The 20084-nt window shown below is 34.7% G+C and overlaps 2 pseudogenes; one reads left to right on the top strand and one right to left on the bottom strand.

Moving 5' to 3' along the window:
• Positions 1 to 15600: 15600 nt before the first annotated feature.
• LOC114891028 lies at positions 15601 to 16353 on the bottom strand (annotated as a pseudogene).
• Positions 16352 to 20084, top strand: part of LOC114890237 — a 175678-nt pseudogene continuing 171945 nt past the window's right edge.

Genomic DNA, 20084 nt, shown 5'->3' on the forward strand with positions numbered 1-20084 from the left:
GGGAGAGGTGAAAATGTAGAGATGATGGTCAAAGGGTACAAAGTTTTAGTTATGCAAGATAAATTCTGGGGATCTATTATATAGCATTGTGTCTATAACTAACAATACTTTATTATGTACTTAATATTTTCTAAGACAGTAGACATTACATTAATTGTTCCTACCACAAAATAATAATAAAGAGGGTTGGAGGAAACTTTGGGAGGTGATGGATATGCCTAAGACCTTGATGGTGGTGATGTTTTTACAGGTGTATATTTATCCAAATTCATTGAGTTGTATACATTAAGTATGTAGAGATTTTTGCATTTCAAAAACAAAAAAATAAATAAATGAATGCTTCAATTAAGGGTGCTAGTTTAATATAGTAACTTTATTAGGGCTTTGTGTGAGTTGTAGTTGAAGAGGTTAGAGAGATGATTTTAGGCTAGTATACAGGGATCTTCAAGTTTTCTGAAAGATAGATGAAATACAACATATTTTTTTCAAAGTTTTCTATTCCTGGGCACTCTTCATTTATTTTTAACTTTCTCTAATATAGCTGAGGCTCAATGTAGAATACATAACGATCACATGTCCTTAAATGTGATTTTTATAGGCATTTTGTGATTAATAGAGGGATGTATCACAGCTGTGGAGATGCTGGTGAAGGGTTGTTGTTTGAAAAGTATATCCTTCATTATTATAATAGAAGAGGAATTAAAAGTCTCAAAAGTCTTCTAGTAATATGTAAATTTTTGGTGTTGATGTTAAATTAGAGACCTTATTAGATTTGGTTTTACACATATGTTAAGATTTCAATGCTTTTCAAGTTTTCTTGCAAAATGATTGGTCTTAAATACCCTTTCCATGGCTGACAGTACTCACTAACCACATACTTTGAGTATGGGCCCTGATGGTCATGTTCATTGCTCTGTTTGATCTCCTACCCTGCACCTTTTCTTCATGACAGCAAGGGAGTTGGAGCAGTGGTTGCTAGGAATATGTCTGGAAGTGGTTCTTATTCTTGGATGTTTAGCAGTAAAATAACTTAAAAGAGGAGAGACTGAACCACCTACATATATGAAACAGAATTCAAACGAAATAAGTCCTCAACTCCAGCAGTAGCCTCTCCAAGACCACATGGAATTAGTGAACGTGTGACAGAGGGGAAATCAGAGTATGAAGAAGCAGTCTTAACTGATTGTAATTATCATTTTACTTTTGCGAGATTTTACAAAAATAAATGACCATGAGAGTGCATTGCTGGAACTCCTCTCTGGTTCTAGAAAGGGGCCAGCATAAGTGAAATTAAGTTTCATTAGCACCATACTAAATGTACCTCTGAGCCCCAGCTGAACATAGCTGCACTATGAAGAAAACAGGAATGAAGAACTCATGGAGAAAATGACAGACGAAAAAAGCAAAGCTCGGCTTAAAGAAGAGAGCTTTAAGAAATGCAGCCAGTGACTCTGGGAGCAGAGACTGAGCATGAGCATCACAGCTTAGGCATTTCAATTTGCCCTCCTTTGCAAAATCACTTGAGTGACCGTGACATTGGAATTAGTGGGAATCACTTCACTTTACAGATATTTATTGGGTGCCTATTATGTTCAATGCACTGGCTATTTTTCCTCAATCTATATAGCAGGTTAGGGTAATGAGATTATACATTACATAGATTATAAAAACAAGGGCCTACGTTATGAGAGTAATAAAACATAAATTAGGTATGACAGAGTTGATTTAATGGAGGAAATTATTTTATCTATTTGAGAGGATCAATTTTTCAGTAGTATATAAACTTTGAGGGGTCTTGAAAGTTAAAAGGTTTAAGTGAAGAAAATCCAATGAAGATAAGAGAGGCCAACATGAGTAAATTTGTTTTGGAAGTTAAAATTCACAGGGATATATACAGCCCAGCATGCAAGATTTTTTGACAATCTCTTAGCAAACATTCCTATGCCGAATTCCTATGCCACACTGGTATCTCCCAAACATAAGGCTCACCTTCAGACTCCTGTGTCATTCACCTTCAGTTCTACATGCCAGGAACACCCCTGTCCATTCACCTCTGCCTGGTTACCTCCTATTCATGCCTCATATTCCATTTCAGTGTCGCTCTCCAGTAAACTCCTCCTGCCTTGTCCATAGCATAATAAATTACTCTTCCCTATGTATCTTCCTAGCATTTTGTATACCACATTTTGTGTCTAACTCTGCCTGCTAAACTGAAGTCATTGAGGTTTGGAATAATGATTCATTCTTTTTGTAACCTCTATGTGCTTAGCATAGTGCTTTAAGTTCAGAAGAACTTGATAAACATTTGATGAATGAATGAAGAAAGAGAATTTTAAAATATGCCATGGTCTGCCAATATCCCTGAAGGGTCTTCTTTCCTTGCTGTTTTATTTGTGAGAAAAATAGCAGTTAAACTCATTCTATTTTACATTGTATTTTACTAAAAAGAAAGAAGAAAATACATACTTACTAAAAAACAAAGAAACAAATACTGAAGTGAGTTTTATGTATATGTATAGATATATATTGATACATGTATACATACACATATACATTATATGTATTTTATATATATATATATATATATATATATATGTTTAAAGGCCTAAAGAAAATATGCATCAAGAACACATTGCTCATAAACTAAGGGAATAAAAATGTGTAAATCTGTTGAAATTGCTAAATACTCCAAATTCTCTGCCTCATCCCTATTCATTGACTTGCATTTTTATTACCATTATGAAAAGAATAGGAAAGTAACCGTGAGTTTTAATATAGTCTGCCTAAATGTGCATGTTGATTGCTTTCCTTTCCAAGGTCTATAATGATTTAAGGCAGGGGGAAAAATTTGATTGCTAAGTTATGGTCAACTGCATTACGTGATGCATTGATAAGTTCAAAATAAGGTTGATAAAACAAACTATACTGAATTCTATCCCCTCCCCCCAAAAAAAGAGAAAACCTTCCATTTTACTGGAACTACTAGGTCTCAATGTGCAAACTCTTATGAAAGTGAGTGCAAAGTGGAAAATACAATTTAAGTATCAGCTATAGTGCATTGAGTTCCTTCTCCTGAAAATTGGAGAAGATATAACATATTTTTTTCAATCTATGCAAGAAACAACAGAAAATCATTCAGTGGTCAGAAGGAAGGGCTTTCAGATATCCAGCAGTCTGGCTTTGGATTTCTTAATACTATTACATTATTTTCTTCTTGCTAATTCAAATTCAAATGTAAAACTTCATATTATAGTAATAATGTAATGGAGCATGCATTATAACTAATATGTAAGATACTATAAGAATTACAGTTATTATTGCAAGTGTAAATTCTTAGAACAATATACACAAATGTTCACAGAAACTTTTTATCCTTACTAGGTAAGAGGCAACATTAATTTTGTGAACAAATTCTGTTTCACATTGCTCATACCACACCTTGAACCCTTAGCAACTTTATTTCTAAACTTTCCCCAATTATTTTTTCATGTAACTGGGGGATGTCATGTTATTTAGCCTTAATCTTCTCATTGAAGATTTGCTTCCCACCTGAGTAGTCTGTGTTGTTTTTACAGCTTCTAGTGCCCTTAGGGGGGGAAAAAAATGTCAGTCCTCTGACAGCCATAATTACTCACCTCTACCTCCTAGGAGCCATAGATTTTCCAGGGCACTACCCTGGCCCACAGTGTGCCAGAGCAGGAAAATGTAAAGGAAAAGTCCTATTCCCAACTCTTTCATCAGCACTGAAATCTACAATGTATGTGCCTTTAGTTTCCAATGTACTCATCTTAGATTCACAAGTTCACTCAGTAAACCAGCTGCCAAACCTCAAATCTCTATAATGTAGCTCAAAAAAAATGCCTCATATCAAAACCAGCAGAAATATCATATTCTTCACTGTTCTTGTTTCCACTATCTTTCTTCTCAGACTTTGGTACACACACACACACACACACACACACACACTCACAGACACAAAAAGTTTCAAGTAGATAAAAACTTTAACACCTAAAAACATTTAAAAAATCTTACTTCTTTTTTCACTCCAAACAAAAATCTTTTTACCTGCCAACACATGCAGATATTGTTTGGAAAATTTGCCTATCTGCCAATTGAGTAAACAGCCCCTTCAAGCACACCTGAGTTTAAGTTAATATGACTAACTACATATTTCTCATGTTGTATTCTAAGAACCAAAAGGCAAAACTGTATTATAATTTATACATATTGTCTTTTATTTGTAATATTATTGTTATTTTTACATAAATCAGCAAAAAATAATTTTAAGTGGATGGGTAGTTCCAAGAGATAACAAATTCAAGTCTCACTCATATCAGTATTTATAACAACTACCACATGGGGTTTATTAAAGGATTAATGAGTTAATATTCACAAAGTACCTATAATAGTGTCTGACCACAGTACATGTCATGTATATGATAGACACAGCTATAGTCTGGTTTGTTTTGGTGAAATGTGCCTGGAGGCAAATAGGTAAAAGGAAAATAGAAAAACAGAACAAAGCACTATACTTCCCAGCCTGATTTGTTTTATTTCTGTATGTTCTTTAATATCACTCCTCCTGTCTAAGGTCTTTGAACTTGCTCCATCAGACACCCTCCCATAGTTCAGATTCAGGCTTTCAATGGCTGCATCATGACAATATTTAGAATATTGTTTATGCAGCTACAGTCACCCAGTTGCTTCTTTCACTTCCTTATCGCCTTATTCTAATTATGACATTTTGTATCTGGCGTTTTTCATAATTCTCATCTCAGGTAGAAGATGACAACCATTTGTTGCTGTTTTTCTGATTGTTCTTTGTTTTTAGAATACCCCACTTCCTCTCTAGCCTCTGACTTCAAGGAAGTGATCTGAGTTATAGCAAAAGATTTTTAAGCAAACTTATACTTTAAAAAAAGCTTTAAAAATTTAAGTTGTTCAGTGGTTGCACTAGTTTACAATTCTACAAACAATGTACGGGAGTTCCAGATGATCTGCATCTTCTATGTGGACAAATTAATCTCATATTTTTAATTTTTGATTTTTTTTTTAATCACACTATTATGTGGTATCCATCACTGCTGAGAGTTTGGAGTAGATGTGGAACCTCAAAGTATAAACTTGAACAAAAGCCAAGTCTGTAATAAATGCAGGTTGAAAAGAGTTATTTTTATATTGAATAATATTTACTAATAAACTGTGCAATTTTCCCCATCCTTCTTTTGAATAAGTTGTTCCATAATTGGAAAATAATAAGCATAATTTTTCTCTTTCTTCATGAAAATATTTTCAAATCTGAGAAATTTCTGATTTATTTTTTTATTCAAAGGCAATTCATTTTTCACATTGGATGACCAGAATCCTGTGTGATATATATTTGCATATACACGTAATAATATCATGCCAAAGATTCATATACTCATATTTAAGAACTGTGAAAAAATTAACTCAGAACTTTTTACCTGATGAGTACTCAAAAATGGTGTAGTTTTGGCACAGAATGTGAGTGAAAATAACAGGTAAATAAACCAAATATTGAAAATTGAGCTTGAAAACTGAAAATTATTTAATTAACTCAAGTACTTGAAAAAGGTCTTGAACAACTTACATAGTTCCTTTCAATTGACTTGTAAACCTTTCTGGTATTTTCTACTGAAAATTCTCATTTCTTCAAAACATATCTTGATATTATGTATTGGGGTTTTGTAGTTATAAATGTAATTTTATATAGCAACATGCAAGTACAAATGTAAATATATGCTTTTGATGTAGTTTCATTTTCTCTCATAGGAAGTTACACTAAAACAGGTCATGAGAAATCCAAATCATTTCTTATTGGGGTTTAAGTATGAAATAAAAATTGTATCACATACACAGAATTCTTATATAGTAGATCCCACCAAGCTATCTGCAAACTTGCAACTAAAGTCACTGACATTGCCTAGGGATGAGTAGTCCCCATGAATGATCTTAAGTTATCTCCAACACAACGTGTTTAGCAGGCCTCAAAAGCTTGATACACTCATCACCTGATCTGTTTTGTTTAGTATAGAAATAATGATTTCTTCCTTTAGTCAAAAAGGAATTCCCTCAATTTGATTTCAAGCGATTTTATGATTTTTATGAGCTTGACTGCACAATAGGATTCAGGAAAGGAACAACACAGAATTCTGTGCATATGTCCTTGTATGCATGAAAAGAAAATTTATACTAGATACAGTTATATCAAGCCAATTCTTTCCTAAGACAATGATTTCATTTGTAAAGGGACAGGAGAAAAGGGAGAGTAATTACAATATTCTGTGATACAATCTAATAACAAAAAGGATACTACATCAGCAATGATGAAAATAGCCATCATTTCATTTACAGTCAAGTGATATATAGAAATGTATTAGTAAACTTTTCTTCCCAAATATTTGTTGGTAATTTTCTTTATTGTTTTCCTAGTTGATTTAAGTCCCCTGATGGTAATTCAGTTTGATATATATGAATCTTTTTTTATATATACTACCAAATAGGAAAGTATCATAGGGTGTAGTTTCCTTCATGTCCATGAAAATGTTAGAAGAATGATATATTAACTTCTTTTATTTCCAAAAAAACCCCAAACAAACAGAAAAAAGCAACCTCTCATGTAGTTCTGGAATAAAACAAAACAAAATTAAAGCAGGGTTTTAATACTGAGTGGCCAGGTTGAATTCATGAAAGTCTAAAGTCACATTTTTAATTAAAAATATAAATACATACACCAGTCTTTCTTTTTCAGTTTGGGAAAAGTGCCAGGCCAACAATATACAATCACTACATTGAAAAGATTTAGATCTCTTCCCTCTGGCAACCAGTTTTACATTCCTAGAGATGCTAGGTCTGATTCTCTTTCAGTGTGAAAGGAATATTAGTTCCTCTATAACTTGTACTTGTGTGAAAATGGCAGAAAGCTTTTCTTTTAAAATATATTTACCTACTACATAGGATATAATGTGAACACCATAAAAAGTGAAGCTGAAATCCAGGGTATTATAACATCATCTATAAATGAAAAGATTTAGCTTGTGACATTGTATAGTCTGAATGTACTTTGTTTACAAGTGGTCAAGGAAGCCTATACTTTTTTAAGAACTACTTAAGAGTTAAAACACATCCAGTTGTGAAATTTTCGAAAGTCAGACCACGTAAGGGGAATAACAACGGCCACAATGTTAAAAATATTCTTATATTTTATATATAGAGTTCTATTTTGTCAAGTAGAGTAGGATGCCCCAGTTGGCAATCCCAGGGAAGGACTCTAAATATGTCTACCCACTGCACCTGGGTATTGGAGTCACCAAGCAAAACAATACAGTCAAGCACTGCATGGAACAACACTTTGCTTAAATCAGGGAGACAGAGCAAGATAAGCTTCAGTAATGTTTGTGGGTTCCCCTATGGCTGGCTAGTCTCTCCCAGCAAGTGCCGCAGGACGATTTGCATATGGGCAGCCCTATTATTGGGCAATGGAACCCAGTCCACTCCCTGTGGAGGACAGATATAACATTAGGGTTGGCCAGGTGCCATATGACACACATGCTCCAAGCAGAGACAAAAGAGCTTTCACTGACCTTGAATCAGGGAAAGATATTCCCACACAATGTGATAAACCCAGCACAGGCTGTGTGGGCTCTTTATCTCTTGCTAAGGAAGTGTTCCAGGCCCAAGGTCCATTCATAGGTGACTAAGTGGGGGCTGAGAGATTGTATACAAGAGACTGTCTTTTCCAACGCATTTTGTGTTAAAATTTTCACAGATCTCTACACCATTTCAATTATCATTATATTAATTAATTTCATAGTTCCTATTTCTTTGGCAGAATGTGTATAAAATTATCTGGATTTGGTATTATTTGTACAAGCAAGAGTAGATATTAAAATTTGCTGACTCAAATATTTTAAAAATTCAGGATATATTTATGTTTCTTGGTTATGTTTTCCTACAAAATTCCATTTTATGTGATTTTTCGAATTATTGGCAAAAAGGTTCTCATTATTTTCCTTTTTATTAAAGTCTCTGTTATACCTCCAGTTATATTCACTTTTTATTTTCAAAATATTAATATTTTCCCTTCTGTACTTTATTATTGATGAATCCATTCAGAATTTGCTTTCTTTTAGTATTCTTCAAAGATTTAACTTCGAACATTGCTGACTTACTTGAAATACTCTTTCTGTTTCATTAATCTTTGTCCTTGTTTTTATTAATTTCTTTTCTCTAGATAGTTGAAACTTGTTATGCAGGGTATTTTTTAGAAAAAGATTCTTGTATTAGAAATGTCTTTTCCTAATTGGTAGTTGAGGTTTTACATTTCTCTGTAAGTACCTATTGACCTGTAACTCACAAATGAACTATATAGCATTTTCATTATTTTTCAGTTCTAAATGTGTTCTGATTTGCTTCATGATTTCATCTTTACCTACAAGTATTTTAATTATGACTCTTCTGCCTTTAAACTTTTACAAAAAATGGATTTGTTAAAACTTATCTTGTGATTTATAAATTATTACATTAAAGGTGGAGCTTCTGGTCTGTATATATAATTCATTTATGCTTGCTAAGAATAACTTTATAGCTTTGTATATGGTCATTTTTGGTATTTCATGCATGCTTGAGGATGAGATACATCTTATATTTGTTAGATACAAGTTTACATATATCCACGAAGTTTTTAGGTAAAATTTTCTACATTATTACTAATTTTTCTAATTTTGTAGGTTGTCTTTTATATCCCTAACAGTTTTTTTTTTAATTTAGTTGATCAGTCAACTAACAAAGATGTGTTAAAAATCTCTTACTGTAATCATGCATTTGAACATAACATATTTTAATTCCATCAGTGTTTTCCTGTGTTTTGAATATATGTTATATGATTCATATGAGGTTATAATGCTTTATAATTTTCTGGTGAAATTACATAGTTTGAATTATGAAGCCCCAGAGTATATTTTCCCCCAAAGTCTATTTTGTCTAACATTCTGACTATCTCTTGCTGTGTATAAAATCACCCCCAAACTTAGTAGCTTAAAATAACATTGACTTTGAGCACAAATCTTCAAATTGAGCAGTTTTCAATGGGAACAGCTCGTTCCTGCTCCACTTGGTGTCAACTGGGTGGCTTGAAGCTTGGGAGCTGGAATCACCTGAAGTTCTCTTTATTCACATTTCTGGTGGCTGATGCTGGCTGTCAGTGATTGGTGGAATCACCAACTCACATTCTCTCATGGTTTGGGCTTCCTCGCATGATGGTGGGTGCAAGTACAAACACCCTGATAGAGAGATGGTGTTATTTCCAATTTATTTCTATTTTCCGGTTCCCAGGCCAGAAGGTGGGCTTTTCCCCAAGTATTCCCACTGCAGCTGCATAAATTACCTAGCAGAGAAAGGAATGCACTTGAATCGCCGCTTATCTAGCCTCCTTCATACAAGCTCATGCTCCCTGCCAGGGTTGGACTGCTTTCTTCACTTTTAAGATTTTTCAGGTAGTTGCTTTTTGTATCCAGGTTTTATATTTCATTTTTCAGGGAGTACCATCTGGTAAGTGGTTATTCCATCACACTGAGAAGCAGAAGCTACAAAACCTGTAATAAGTGTAAGTGACAAAAAAAGGTGGCCTATGGGAATTTTTTTTTAACTTCTGGATTCTCAATTCTATTGTCTATATGTCAATTCATATTGTAGTACCACACAATATTGATTGTTATAGTTTTATAGTAAGTTTTGAAGCTGGAAGTATAGTTAACATTTGAAATTAGGAAATGAGTTCTCCAATTTTGTTCTTCTTTATTATGATTGTTTTGGCTATTCCAGGTTCCTTACATTTCCATGTGAATTTTAGAATGAGCTTGTCAATTTCCCCATAGTCAGGAGATTGGCCTGGGCTCAAGGGTTGAACTTGTGCTCCCTCAGGCAACATGTAGTTCAGTTATCTTGACTGGTGAATCTTGGTAAGATCTCCATGTTAAAGGGGCATCTGTGAGAATCCTTTGAGTACTTTGAGAAGTGAGTTGTAAAATATCTGTTAGATATTCTAGGGCACTCCTAATCAAGGAAAACTTTTGCTATATTCTCATTTTGTAACACACTAGAGTCTGAAAATAATGTAAATTTAAATCCCAAAACAGTACAGGGATAAGCCTCAATTATAAATTTTCAGGGAAGATTTTGTTTTCTGTTTACAGCCCATACAAAGACAGACAAGTTTCTTGGTCATGTTCTTTTGGTGATTTCTATTTTTAATTCCATTCCTTCACTGAGGATTTGACCTTCAAAGACCTCCATATTAGACAGTGTATCATTTTCAACTTCCTCCATGGCAGTATCACCTGCTGTTTTTGGCTCTTAAAATCCAACCTCTTGTTTCCTGATATTAGCAAAAGTCTCCAGGACAGAAATACCTTTAGTGTTAGCTCACCACTCTTATTTTTTAGACCATTTTGATTTTTTGATCCCAAGAACTTTTCTTATTCTCTCATGATCTAAAATGTTCTGTAATAGAATGTTATATTATATGTTTAAGTATTTTTAGGTATATTCTCAGGATACATCATTTTACCTACTGCTTAAAACAGAATTATAGCACTGGTTTAAATATTTTTTTCCAAAATATTTTATTGTGCAAAACAAGGAGCTGCCTTACAATATCTCTGGGTGGTGGGTGAAACTAGACTCCAGCAGGAACCATGTTCCTGCCTATCTCTTTTCCTTGCCCAATCCTGTTTTCCCAATCATTTTCTCTTGAAAGCTCTCCACTAATAAATTGCATGCACCAGAATTCCTGTCTTAGGCTTTTCTTTTAGAAACTCCTAAGTAAGACAGTACATGACTCCAAATCATGACTCTGATTTAAACCTTTTTATTCCTTTCCTCTTCATGAAAAGAAGTAAACCTTAGGTATCAGAGAGAATTATTGATTAATGCTACTAAGTCCTTCTAAAAAACCATGAGTTTTCCACACAATGGGGTATGGAAGTATACTTCACCCATGGTGGCGTGGAGGAAATAGTGGAAGTTTGCTGAAAAATAAGTATCAAGCTTCATCTGGAAGTTAGTCTCACGTGGAGATGGTACAAAACATTCCGAATTAAGATGGAAATGTTAATGGAAGGAAACTGGCAATATTAAAAAACACAGACTGTTGCCCTTCTAAACGTTCAAGGGCTTGGAAGAATTCATAATGACTGGAATTCCTTTTTTTTTCTTTTCTTTTCTTTTTTTTTTTTTTTTTTGGTGTCTCTAGTCAGCTTGCTAATGGTAGACTGACAAGAAGGGGCTTGTGATACTGTGATTTATAATAAGAAATATATATTTGGTCTTCATCCCCATTCCTGGTGCAGATCTCCTAAAACCCTACGAATTTCCTTAGCAATGAGAGCTGAGAGCACTAAAGATGAGAGTCTTTCATTATTTATAGTAAGCCCCTTCAAGCACACCTGAGTTTAAGTTAATTAGGTGACTTTTGAAAAGCTCCTAGACAACCACAGAGTGTAGGCTGGTTGCCAGGAGAACCAACCATGTGATTAGAGTGTTGGAAATTTCAGCCCTACTCCCCACCTCTGGGGAGAAAAGAGGAGTTATAGGTTGAGTCAATCATCGATGGCCAGTGACTTAATCAATCATGCCTACATAACGAAGCCTCCATAAAATCACTAAAGCATAGAACTTAGAGCTTACAGGTTCTGAACAAGTGGAGGTACTGGGAATGTGACACACCTGGAGAGGGCATGAATCTCCACCCCCACTTCCCACATACCTTGCCCTACACACCTTTTCCATTTGGCTGTTCCAGAGTTACAGCCTTTTATAATAAACCAGTAATCTAGTAAATAAAATGTTTTCCTGAATTCTATGAGCCATTCTAGCAAATTATTGAGCCAGAGGAGTTCATACAAACCTCAGATTTATAGCCAGTTAGTCAGAAGCACTGGTGACAAACTGGCTTTTCAACTGGCATCTGAAAGTGGGAGGAGGAAGTCTTGTGCACCTGAGTCCTTAACCTGTGGCCTCTGTACTAACTCCAGGTATAGAGTGTCAGCACTGAATTGAATTGTAGGCCACCCATTTGGTGTCCAGAGGGTTGCTGAATTGGTTGGTGTAGAGAAAAACAACCCACATGTCAGGTGTCCAAAGTGTTCTATGTGTAATAGTACAGAAAAACAGTGTTTTCCACTTCAGAGTTTTCGCTAGCCAACAGCTAATCAACTAACTGTGATACAGAAACCAAAACTTATACTTTCCCAATGGTCTACAGGTTATTTTTTCTCCTGTCCCTATTAAAATTGAGTTTTTATATTCGATCTGTGATAATAACTGTTTCCCTTTTATCCTTTCCTTACTTTTCATTCTCCTCAAATTGCAAATGGTTCAGTCATCTTTTAAACAAGTTTCTTACGTGACAAGAGCCCTAAATGGAGTATCAGGACAAATCCATTTATATTATTAAAGTAAACAAATATCAACACAGCACAGTCTCACAACTTGTAATCATTTACAGACTTAAAAAACCAAAAATCAGGGACTTCCCTGGTGGTCCAGTGGTTAAGACTTCACCTTCCAATGCAGGGGTGTGGGTTCAATCCCTGGCTGGGGAACTAAGATCCCACATGCCTCATGGCCAAAAAACCAAAACATAAAACAGAAACGATATTGTAACAAATTCAATAAAGACTTTTTAATAAAATGGTCCACATCAAACAAAACAAAACAAACAAAAAATCATGTAAAAATAATCCTAGCAAAACATAATTATTACTAAACAGAGTATAGACATATCACAAGTGGCTATCAATTTGATAGAATTAAAGATATTTTGAAAGGAAATTCTCAAAAATCTGACTTTGAAAACTATAAAATCAAATGCAAGACAGAAGTGTTAAATAAGGAGAGAGAGAGAGAGAGAGAAAGAGAAGGAGAGAGAGGAACAAGACACAAAAGGGGAGAGAAAGGAAAAGGAACATGGCTACTCCTTAGTTATACTCAAAGATTTGATGGTTAACTAACTAATATGAAAAGAAAAAAATATAACACTTCTAGAGAAAATTTTAATATGTTGAATAAGCATGTCTTTAAATCTTGATAACCAAGTTTATGAGGTAATAATTTTTTTTAAACCACTAAGAGGAAAATTAACAAGATTTTATCCACTTTATTTTCCTTTATTCAGAAAGAAAAATATCATGAGACTAATCATAATCAAAAATGTCATAAAGTGGAAGAACTGTATCATATTTTAAGAACAAACTTTTGTGTGTGAAATTTGCTAAAGTTATTCTATTCTCAAATGTATTGAAGTAGTCAGAAGATATGCATTTATATTTAATTGAAGTTACTGAGACAATGGCACTGTAACTTTAGCTTAGTGTTCCAATATCAAGAAAAACTTAACCTACTGAAAATATACATGCCCCATAACACACTCCTTTCCTAGAAAAATAAAACAATAGTAAAAGAAATGTTGATTTTGACTTCTAATTAGGAAAGTTACTGTATAATTTTGTATTTTACAAAAAATAATTGAATTTTAAAATAAAATATATTCATATATTCTCTGAAATCACAAATCTTTAGCATTCACATAAGAGCTAACATTACAAAAGCAATTAATAAAAAGGATTTTTAGAGGAGCAAATAAATAAATAAATATTAAACAAGCTTGCTTTCATATCAAATTTCTTTTATTTCCACACTCTATCAATGGTATCAACATTGCCAGTGAAATAGGTTTTGTAGTTCATATCATTTCTGCACACAGAAACATAATACTCTGCAGAAAAGTAGATACTAGTTTTTAATACATTTTCTAATGTGAAATTACTTCAGGGAAATTTCATGTCACTTGACAGAATATTCCAGGATGAAGTTCAGGGAATGCCTGAATCTACATATGCTAAATGAACCATAAAATGCAATCTTTGAATTATGTTTTGCTTAGGAAGTCACCAAGAGCATTTTATTTTATTTTACTTTTTTTACATGATTAATAACAAGAAACTTTATTGAATTAACAAATTTAAAAATGGATCACTTAATTTAAAAGTGGGACTATTTTAATTTTATTCTTATTAAATTCATTCTTTCAAAAATGCATGTTATTTTTCAAATGATAAAACGTTACTCTGTGACCTGACAAAGTAGAGGTGGGATGGTACCAGTGGGCCAATTCCTCTATGTGGGGTCTGAACATGGACTTTTAGATGCTGTTTTCTCTATTACATCAAACTGACCTGCAGTAAGCAGTGGAGAAAAGGGAGCGAAGGGGAGTGCAAAGCAGGTACTCAGATCTCTCTCTAGAGGTTAGAGAGTGCAGACGGAGCATAATGAAACGTGGACTTTGTAACAGTGGCCTAAAGATGTGCTTAGACCAAGTGTGAAAACCATTTTTTCTTATTCCTAACAAAACAGATGGCACACACTTAACTGTAAGGTCCTTCCTGCAAATGAGCTGTGTTACAGCCCACATATTAGTCTGTTCCACAACCTCATTCTTGTGTGACAGAAAGAGAGTCAGGACAGAAATGTGCTCCATTAGTTTCCATATGGAAAAGCCACAGCGTTAATGATTTATATAAACCTTAAAGTCCTTGGTCAGCACAGATTTCCAAATGAAAGTTAAGTCATGAACTGTTTATAAGAACAACATTATCCTAGAATGCTAACATTTTCTTCCCAGTATGTCTTCCTACAAAACGAAAAAACGGTCAAAAGTTTTTATTCTTTGCCTGAGCTAGGATTTAGGAAAAGCCTACTAAACTACAACAGTGTTCTGCAAAAGTAAAATACACTACAAAGTCAAACAGGTAAATAAACAACAAACCAAACTGATTTCAACAAAGTCAAGTCATGTTTCCAAAAGTAAAATCTATTATGAACAAGTAATAAACATGTACAAGAAATTACAAGAAATGAGGATCACAGTTAGTTACAAATGCAAAATAATAACTAATTATCCCAGACTTGTGAACATAATAATTAAAATCAATTTCATATGCTAGTTAAAATATTATGCACAATTTCGATAAGCTGGTCAAGTATTATCTGAATATATACCATGTTTGATAAACTTATAATTACATTACCTTTTCTTCTCTTTTAATATTTACAGGTACATGCCAATATAGGAAAAAAATGTAATTTCCATTTGTGTATTAACTGAGAAGAATAACGTTTTTACTGTGTATGTTTCAGATTGTAAAAAAGTTAAGGTACATTTTCCTTTAAGAAGGAAAAAAAAAAGGTAAAAATAAACTGCCAAAAGTTTAATATCAACTTACTTATAAAAATGGAAAAAAAAATGTTTTGAAACAGATACCAAACAATTATCATGTGGTCTCCTTACTGTTCTGAAACTACAGAAGGCATTTAAGGAAGGGATCCTATGTCAAAAACAGAGACTAACCCAAGGGATATATGTTACTTTAAAAATCTGATTTGCAGTAAAACTAGTTGGTTGGCCTAGTCTTAAAGCTAATTACAAAATCCATTTTCTTAATGGTCCAGGTGTTTTGCCAATTCTTCCAACTCATCAGAACTTCCACTGGTTTCCACACTCGTTGCAGACAACAAATGTTGTCATCGGTTCATCAGCACTCCGCATTTGGACCTTGTGTAAGTGCAGTACTTCTTGCATTTGCCACATGTGAACAAGTCCGTCTGGGGTCCACCTGTCTTGGCCATCTGATGCTCTCTGATGGATTCTTTGGTCAAGTTTTTCCGCATCTCTTTGAGCTCATCGCTGGCCATCTCCTCTGCCGTCATTCTAGCAAATAAGTCAGGAGGAATATTCCCACACAGGAAAAATTTATTTTTCCTTAAATTTGGATTCTTAGCATCCTTAAGATTTGATATCCTACTTCGTATTCTATTTTTGTATTTCATGTTCGTATTCCTTATTTCTTGATAGATAGCTTCCTCGATTTGAGATCCTAATTCTTCCTCATCAGCTCCAATAGCGATGTAGTCATCTCCCGTTCGGAGAGCCGCAGCGAGCATCTCCCAACACTTTAACCGCACAGAATCAGAAGCGCTTGGTGCCCGAGGAAAAGATGAAACGTAAGTGTCTCGGGTATTTGTCTCATCCTTTCTGCTGCTTACGTTGCTACTGGAGCTACATTCTTCTCTTGCTTCAGGGCTATTCTGTGATGTAACTGCAGTATCTTTTTTCTTTTCTTCAGAGTCTTTATCTGTTGATGGTCCATCTAATAACTTTTTCCAGGATTTGATGAGGGACTTTGCTAAAGATGTAACTTCTTCATCTGTGCTCTGCTTGCAAATAGCATTCACTGACATTCCGATTCTTGTGGACTGTAATAATTCCAAGGTCATGGGGATAGTCTTAAGCTCTCTCAGTAAATCCAGTGCTCCAGTCGCGTTCTTATTCTACACCATCTTGTCCATCTTCTTGGCAATGCGAACCACCTCGTCCTCCATGGCTCCGGCAGCCCTGCCCCACGCCGGGCCACGGGGGACGGGAAGCGAGCGGAGCTGGCGGGGCAGCAGGTGAGCCCAGGCGTCGGCGAGGGCCCTCAGCAGGCCTGACCGAGGCGCTTCCTCACTCCACCAAGAGCATTTTAGTTTCACTTTATCTTATTTTAAATTATAGATTCTGTTTATATGATGCCTATTACCATTCTTTCCTGCCTTCTGAGGCAAGAATAAGATTTTCCATTGTAATCATCTTCTATTTTACTTCCCGTAGTGGGTAGTAACAGTGAATATATGAAGTATAATTTAAAAAAAAAGAAAAAGTGTTCATATGATAATAGAGTAAAAACAAAGGAAATAATGACTGTGCAGATCAAAACACTCACTATGCTAGCTGAAATTAGAATATAAAAGTGAGCACTGACTGGATTGATGTCACTAAAAATGGTGGAGTCTGCAACTCTAGGGCTCTGTCCCTCCACAGACACAACTAAAACGCTAGCCAAAATTCTCAGAATCAAATTTTGTGGACTGTAATCTAGTCAGAAAGTACAGGAACCAGGGGAAAGCTTAAGAAAAAAGAAGCTGCTGCATTGTGAGGTAAGTGCTCTATGGCATTTAAAAAATATCTACAATATTTCTTTCTAAAATGTATATGGAAAATCAAAGGAACTAAAATAGCTAAAACAACTTTCAGAAAGAAGAATTAAGTGAGAGAAATAAGTTTTCCTGATTCCAAGACTTTTTACATAGGTACAGGAATCAAGAAAGACACGTTCACACAGAAACTTGTGCACTAATGTTTATAAAAGCTTTATTCATAGTAGTCAAAAATTGGAAACAAACCAATATCCTTCAACTGATAAAAGGTTAAAAAACTATGGGGCATCCATACCATGGCATTCTACTCAACAGTATAAAAGGAACTGATTATTGACACAACCACCAACCTAAAGGAATCTCCAGAGTCTTATACAGAATAAAAAACCTAATTCCCACAAGGTATTAATACAAGTTACATCCCATATGGGATCATTTATATAACACCCTTGAAATGACAAAATTAAGAAGAAGGTGAATGAGGAGAGAAGTGGGTGAGGCTATAAGAGGACAATATGAAGGAGCTTTGTAGTTACAATTTGGGTAAAATGCAGACACAAAGGTTCTGTGTATTATTTATTACAACTACATGTGAACCTACGTTTATCTCAAAATAAAAAAGTTTAGTTAGAGAAAAGCAGGGATACTTGGTGCATCTCACTGATACTCAGATGGCAGATTACTCATATGTAATTTGTCATATTTAGGCAAAAAAGTTCTAGGTTAGCCGAGCAGAAAACTCTTTATAGCCTATTGCTCAGTTTCCAGACATATGACAATTTATAGACAGTCCACAGTTACTTCGAGGAAGGATTCTACATCTCAGCCACAGTAGCATACCATGAATATTACTCCAGGATTATTCCAGAGGAACTTTGAAACAGCTACTGGAGTAACTTTGCACAGAAACAAGAAATACCTGAAATTTCTGAGAGGTTTTTTGTTTTGTTTGTTTCTTTGTTTGTTTTTGAGATACTGTTTTTGACTGACTCTAATTCATGGTACCCTGAAAAATGACTATGGCCCATTAAAGGAGAACTTACTGAATTCATCTTTCAAAGGGAGTGTTGACTTAAATTTGCCTCTTCGTCTATTCCTGGACCACAGATTTATCTGATGGTTATTCTCCTTTCACAGAATATATAATCAACATACTCGGTAACTGGTGGAATTCCTGCATCTATTCCCTGACCACAGAAATGGCAGGAAGGGACAAATAAAAACCCAAAGAAATGCCTCCCTCAACAAAGATAATAAACAAAAGCAATTCTACATTCATGGAGCTGATTTCAGAGTTTAGTACTATGAGGAAATTTCTGAAAATTGCAGGAGTGATCAATACCTATTCAACATGATTTTGCTAGCATGAAAAACAGGCAAGTTGTGGAGAAAGCCTTTTTATTGATAATCTATTTGATAATCTAGCATCAAGACATCTTCATTAGGTGATGCTAATTTCACCTACAATTATGAAGGTGGTATATTTACCATAGCCAATAAGAGCGGAATTAATGAATCTGGGATTCAGTTGTCTATTTTTTTCCTTATCGCTATTAGCAAAGGAAGTCAGAAGTCATTTGTTTCTATGTAGAAAGGACAACAGTATGCCTTGATATGTTTGCCTCAACCGTATGTCAAGTCTGCTTCCTGTGATAATACAGTCCAAAGGGATCTTGATTATCATGATATTCCATAGAAAACTATGCAAGTCCATTTCATTGATGAGATTATGCTAATTCCTAGAGAGTAGGAAATAGGAAACACTTTTAACTGCCGTACTAAAATACATATCTGACAGAGGATCAGAGATAATCCTCAGGAAACTATGGCAGCTTGACACATTAAGTTGTCAAGGCTCCAGTGGTTTGAAGTATGTTGCAATATTACTTCTAGAGTGAGAGACAAGTTGATGAATCTTGCACTGCCCACCATGAAAAAGAGGCTCTTTTTGGATTTTGATGGCAATATATATCACATTTGGAATAACACGTAAGGCTGTCAGCTTTAAAGGTGTATTAAGAAGGAAAAGGTACTTTTTCATTTGTTTCAGCTTGAGTGCTAGTTATTCTACCACATGTGTTGTGCAATATAATGACCCAATATTTTCCAGACATGTTTGTTGCTGATAGGGATGTTCTGTTAGCCTCTGTCAAGCTCCCCAAATGAGAATCCAGCTCAAACACCTAGAATTCTACATTTCTGCAATGCTCACTACTATAAAAAACTATTTTTTATTGGAAAATCAGTTCTCAGTTTGTTCCTAGGCTCTTGGAAGGACTAAACATGTGACTGAGGGACACGAAATGGGTACCCCAAGTGGGAATTATTGATCCATCAAACCATGAAATTAGACACAACACCATCCTTCCACTCTAAATTTTAAGTGATATGTATGAGACCAAACCAAAGCTTGTTCCCAGAACAAGCTTTTGTAAGTTGTACAAAAGTATAAAATACTCATGGTACCTGCTGCTACTACCTCAGTGCCTCTTCCCTATCTCAACCTCATCACATCATGTGGCTAGAGCTCCTATTATATAACCCTCCTTGTACAGCTACCATCTCTGCTTTTAGATACAGTTTTTCTCATTGTCTCATCAGGCCTAAATGTAATTGTTCTTCATAGCCCCCAGCCCTGAGGTATGGCACCATCATGTTTGGTTCCTTATATTCTATGTTCTACACATTTTTGTAAAGTATTAAATACCCTTAAAAATATTAACTTTGAATGTTCAAACTGTTTCTTGCCATTATCAGTTGGATAAAAGGGGAAGTATTGAATATTTTCCCTTTACTTAAAAGAGTTATAAAAGAATTTCACTGCAAGTGTTAGCCACTGCAACCATAGAAGAAAATAAACACACACACACACACACACAAAAGATTGGCAAGAATGAAATAATGCCATTTGCAATAAGGCAGAAGGAGAAAGACAAATACTATATGATATCACTTATATGTGGAATCTAAAATATGACACAAATGAACATATATATGAAACAGACTCACAGACATAGAGAACAGACTCGTGG

This window comes from Monodon monoceros, unplaced genomic scaffold (assembly GCF_005190385.1).
Source record: "Monodon monoceros isolate NGI ecotype Baffin Bay Population unplaced genomic scaffold, NGI_Narwhal_1 Super_Scaffold_11, whole genome shotgun sequence".
Taxonomy (NCBI): Eukaryota; Metazoa; Chordata; class Mammalia; order Artiodactyla; family Monodontidae; genus Monodon; species Monodon monoceros.